The sequence below is a fragment of the Gymnoscopelus microlampas genome (assembly GCF_963454915.1).
Source record: "Gymnoscopelus microlampas genome assembly, chromosome: 19".
Lineage (NCBI taxonomy): Eukaryota > Metazoa > Chordata > Actinopteri > Myctophiformes > Myctophidae > Gymnoscopelus > Gymnoscopelus microlampas.
This window is the reverse complement of record NC_139956.1, coordinates 39,218,170-39,224,169: the sequence shown is the minus strand read 5'-3', so window position 1 is coordinate 39,224,169 and position 6,000 is coordinate 39,218,170.

Below are 6,000 nucleotides of genomic sequence, written 5' to 3'. Positions count from 1 at the left end.
GAGACAGACAGATATACACACTACTATACAGAATGTCCCCTTCACACTCTGCAGTGCACATTCAATTCAAGTCCATGGCTTTTCTCCAGTAGCCTAATGTTATGCAAAGCAGCTAGGTAGACGCTATTGAGAATTGTCTCGCCACTGACGGCGCGAACCTTCAGAGGCTATTGTTTAAACTTTAAGGTGTTAACGACCGCCGCTGACGGTGAGTGCATGTGGAGCACGCGCGAGCCCCCAGCCCCCACAGTCTCAGAACTAAGGGTACGCCGTACCCGCCCGTACCCCCTAGAGCTCAACCCTGGCGGTGCCCGCATCTCCATTAATGGCTTGATTATACTTAGTTGAGCCCGATGTCTCACATCGATTAATTCATTGTTAATACATATAATATTTAAGACAGATACAAAAGAATCACCGCCTTTAAAAATTTAAATAAAACTTTACTGACTTTTGCCAATCTCAGTCAAAATGACTTCTACGACCTCACTGAACAGTAAAAAAAAAAAATCAGTCAGCGCAAATCTGTTCGTGGACCAGAAATGCTTGTTTGCCAACCTTTGTTTCAGCCACAGTGCATGTCCACTTCAAAGTCTTCAACAAACAGACTTTATTTCGTAAGCCAGTGCAGTATACTACTGTATGGGGCGCAAAAAAACACATGTAGAAGACTGGTCCTATCAAGCTGGTCTCTTTAGTTCAGCTGGTTGACACACTTTGGCTGCATGCTCTAGCTAAGTCATTTATAATTGTTATGCCAATTTGAACAGATATGGGGGCTGCTGCTCTCATTTAAATTCCCAGGCTGATTTGTGTCCTGGGCACCCCTGTACAAACGTAATTGACACAAGGAATTAACAATCACCATCCTTTATCATAGCTCCTCCACTTACGGCCCTGTGCCACACACAACCCCAAAACATCATCATTACATGCCACTCACACACACATAAAGGTGGAGGGAGATAGATACTGTAGGTAGCCTACGTCATTTGGTCAGTGCTGTGAACCGACAAATAGAAAACATAAAGCACGCCTCTTTCCAGTGAAGCCCCTGATTTTTATCTTAATAAGCTCCATTCATGTGATTTGGGCTCATTCACAACCATGAGCCTCACCATCATAACAGAAGCATTACTTCTCTGTATCCTGAGTAAGTAGATTACCTTTTTTACTGCGGCTGACTGAATCAGTAGCTTTTATTTAACACTGCGTCCCACTAGAGGTTAAATATACATTTGTCTCTTGGAATGTATGAACTAGGAATGCAACGATCGATTTTTTTTTATTGTATAAATTGTATATGGATTATTCTATTGATTCCTTTTTCGATTAATTGAATAATTGAGAATAATTTTCAAATGGATTTGTCAGATGAACCTGTATTTTATACTTAGTGCTACAATGGCATCGCACCAAAACCTGACAATACGTTGCATCATGATGCGTTGAGGACTTGTAATTTTGAAAATTAAAAAAGATAATACAAAAAAATATAATAATGAGTGGTGGAAAGTAACTAAGTACATTTACTTAAGTACTGTACTTAAATACAATTTTGAGGTATTTGTGCTTTACTTGAGTGCTTCCAATGTTCAATACTTTTACATCCACTCCACTACATCATGGATCCAAATATTGTACTTTTACTCGAATACATTTATTTGTAGATTTGTAGTTTGTTATTATTACAAAACATACATTATTCACTTCAGCCCTACATACATTTCAGCCATTTGAAAATAGCCTATCTACAAGCTCACAATGCGTCGCGATGCGACACATTGTGAGCTTGTAGATCTGCTATTTTCAAAAGATGTTTATACATTTGAAAAATTGAAATGGGACATTCTGCATAATGAGTACTTTTACTTTTGGTACTTTAAGTGCATTTTGATGCCAACACTTTTATACTTTTACTCAAGTACATTTTGAATTCCAGACTTTTCTTTTTTAAAGATATTTTTGGGTCTTTTTCTGCCTTTATTTGGGAGGAAAGTAGGCTGATAGAAAATGGGGAGAGAGATGGGGGTTGACACACAGTAAAGGCCGTCGGGAACGGGAGTTGAACCCCCGACACGCTGTAAAACTAGATTATTAGCCTATGTGTTATGCGCCTGGACCGCTAGGCCAGCGGGCGCCCAAATTCCAATTTTTTACTTGGAACACAATATTTCTTTATTGCAGTAGAGATACTTTTAGTAAGTGAAATAAAAAAAAATACTTTTTCCACCACTGATAATAATATACCATTCAAATTCACTATTGTTTTTTATTATGAATGAAATCAATTAGTTCCATTAGAGGTTGTATCCCTATGAACTATCATCAGTCATGTGTCCATGTTGTGTGTTTCAGGCTGGAACCTTGTTTCAGTTGCTGAGATTGTAGAGGTCCAGCCAGGTCAACATGTCACCTTGAGGTGCTCCAACATCTCAAGTAAAGGCAAGCAGGCTTTCTGGTTCAAATTGGTCGACGGATCTAAGCCTCAATGCGTCTCCTCCCTTTACGGTTTCGGCAATTCCCATTACTGCAAACGTTTTAAAGGAAGTCAAATTGAAATGAGTACCGGATCCTTTGACATTCTGGATCTCGAAATCCAGAAAGTGAATTTCTCTGACTCGGGCGTGTATGTTTGTGCGATGCACATCAATCCTGTGACAGTGGTTGTCAGTGTGACATTTGTAAAAGTTCAAGGTATGTAAGAGCAGGTCATAATCTTGACTGTCTTCTTCTTCTTCAATGAGAACAATACTGCTATATGAAGAAAACATGATGATGATGATGACTGATTACTCTTTTTCTAATGTTATTTTTTTCTCCTATAAAATAACTTCTAAAGACATGTCATACAATTTATGTTGTGATTTTCTTTTACAGACAAAGCTGATAATGAAGTTGATGGCAAGTATCAAAGACTGTCCTCTTCCTCTTATTTAATTTGTTTTAATACATTTTATTTCACAATTTAGCAGAGGCAGCAGCATAGTTACAGTTACAAACAATGTCATTTCTTGTAGGTCAGTGCTTTCTTGTGCCCCCCCCCCCCCTCCCAACTTTCCCCCTGCTCCCAAAAAAACATCTTTCCACCCACAAAAAAAAAGAGAAAAAGAAAAGTAAAAACAGAACAAATTAAAATAAGAAAGAAAAAGAAAAAAAGAGAAAAAAGAATAATGAAACAACTTCTTAAAAGTCTTAGTGTGTAATATGTTGTACAGTAAGGGTATGACAGTAGGACTGCTAACTGAGAATCCATTTTTAGGTTAGCTATATGGTCTATCTCATCAGTTAGGTCATTTACGGCTTGAAAGCAACACGTTTCTAATTTAAGAATCCTTCTCCTAGAGCCTTTTGGAATCTCCAGCTTGATTCTGGGCGCTGTGAATGTGATCCTTATTGTGGTCATCATGGGCATGGCTGTCAAAATCAGACGTCTTTCAGGTACTTACGTTATCTCCTCTTACAAATGAATAGATTACACACACACACACACACACACACACACACACACACACACACACACACACACACACACACACACACACACACACACACACACACACACACCAATGTCCTTACAATACGGTATGCTTTTTGTCTCTTATTTTCTCTCTCTTGTTAACAGTTGTTTTACATTTTTGTTATGTTATCTTTAGATTGTTTTTACTTTGCTGTTTGTCTCTCTTTATTAATATCACATTATCTTACATGTGTATTGATAATAATAGTAATAATGATAATAATAACAACAACAACAACAGTAAACCATTTTGTTTCTCACATTCTATTTGTCTCTCTAGTCTCTAGGCCTAATGACGGAACGCAGCCACAAAGCAGTGAGGTGAATGACAATCAAAATGTCCGAAATCCTTTTAAATGTCAATAACTAAACATAGAATTAAGTGGAGGAAAACTAATTGTATTCAAATACTCTTTTCAATAGAACCCGGGTGCTGCTGACCTTACTTACGCGGCAGTGAGTTTCCATCCAAAGAAAAAGAAGCGCAGGAGGCCCTCATCACAGACAGCACTGGAACCTAATGTTGTTTATGCAGCCACCAGATAGAGTGAAGGAAATAGACCTCATCAAACTGATACTGATTTAGAATTTCTGCTTTTTTCTTTACTTTAGATACTGTACATCGGTAACGGTAATGCATGTTAATGTGTACCTGTGTGTGCAGGTGTGTTTACTTGTATGGGTTAAGCATTTCTTTATTGCCTAAATATTTTTAACATTATAATAAACAGACAATGTGTATGTGAAATGTACATCCTTTGTTATTGCTGGTTTGTGGGTAATTTCCTCATCTTTACAGCCTGCTCCATCGTTCTTTCTAGTTTAGGCTCTTTTCTACTAAAGGTAACCCAGAATCTTCCTTAACCCTTTAAGACCGTGGGAACACATCTGTGTAACCGCTTAAACCATTATTTTATACTTTGGCTATTCAAAAATAGCTGATGTACAAGCTCATAGCGCGGCACAGAGTGCCGTGCAATGAGCTTGTAGATCTGCTATTTTAGAAAAATCGTGATAATGTGTGAAAATCTTTGAGTATATTTTTAAATCATTTTTTTTTAACTCAAATCTTTGCTTCTGGGGATTCTAGAAATGTCTTCTAAATCCTAACCGTTCTTTTATATATATATATATATATATAATATATATATATATATATATATATATATATATATATATAAAAGATATATCTTTTCAATAGCACCCGGGTTCTATTGAAAAGAGTATTTGAGTACAATTAGTTTTCCCCCACTTAATTCTATGTTTAGTTATATATATATATATATATATATATATATATATATATATATATATATATATATATATATATATATATATATATATATATATATATATATATATATATATATATATATATATATATATATATATATATATATATATATATATATATCCCTGGAACAAAATATGTTAAGAATATATATATATATATATATATATATATATATATATATATATATATATATATATATATATATATATATATATATATATATATATATATATATATATATATATATGGAACAAAATATGTTAAGAATATATATATATATATATATTCTTAACATATTTTGTTCCAGGGACCCCCAGAAGCAAAGATTCGAGTTAAAAATGTATATGTATATTCAAAGATTTGCACACATTTTCACACAATTTACTGGTGTGTTTAACACAAATGCAATTAAATCAACCTGAATTAAATGTGTGATAAAAGTGTGTACTAACTTTCAACAAGCTTTTCAAGGTGCTCTTTTTTTGTCAACTTTTCTGTGGACACGAATCCTAAGACTTGTGCACACTCTTCCTGGTGCCCACTCTTCTCCCCCCGAAGTGCCCACTCTTCTGGGTGCCCAGTTTTCCCGGTTCCCAGTCATCCTGGTGTCCACTCTTCCCCCCAAAATGCTTTCATTGCCGGAAGCAAGGAAATACTTTGTTTTGTTGTTACTTTTGGGTTCATTTATAAATGTATTTATTAAAGGGTTACTAGGCAGGATCAGATCTGTGTCACACTCCCCCCCCCTCCCCTCTCTGACAGGTAGCAAAGTGATTGCTGTCTCTGATGCATTCATTGATAGAGAGCTCAGCAAGTTTGACACTTTAATGGCCGAATCAATCAACTCCTTTGAAGTTCAAAGGGGTTCAATTAAGAGCTCCGGCCAACAGGATTTATCTGTTGTTGTCTTTGATTGATTGATTGATTGATTGATTGATTGATTGATTGAATACTTTATTAACAGTTTGGCAAAAAAAAAGTACAGAGGTACAGTAATACAATAATGCTAAAAGGATAACACAACAAAATACACAAAAAGCCCTGAGGGCTTCTTTCTATTGTGGTCCTATGTATTCAATTCATCAAGATATGTAAAGATGCATACAATACTAGGAGCAGTATATTTACATGTAAGTATATTTACAGAAAAACAGTGGGGGGTCATTTATTTTGGAAAGCTAGATGA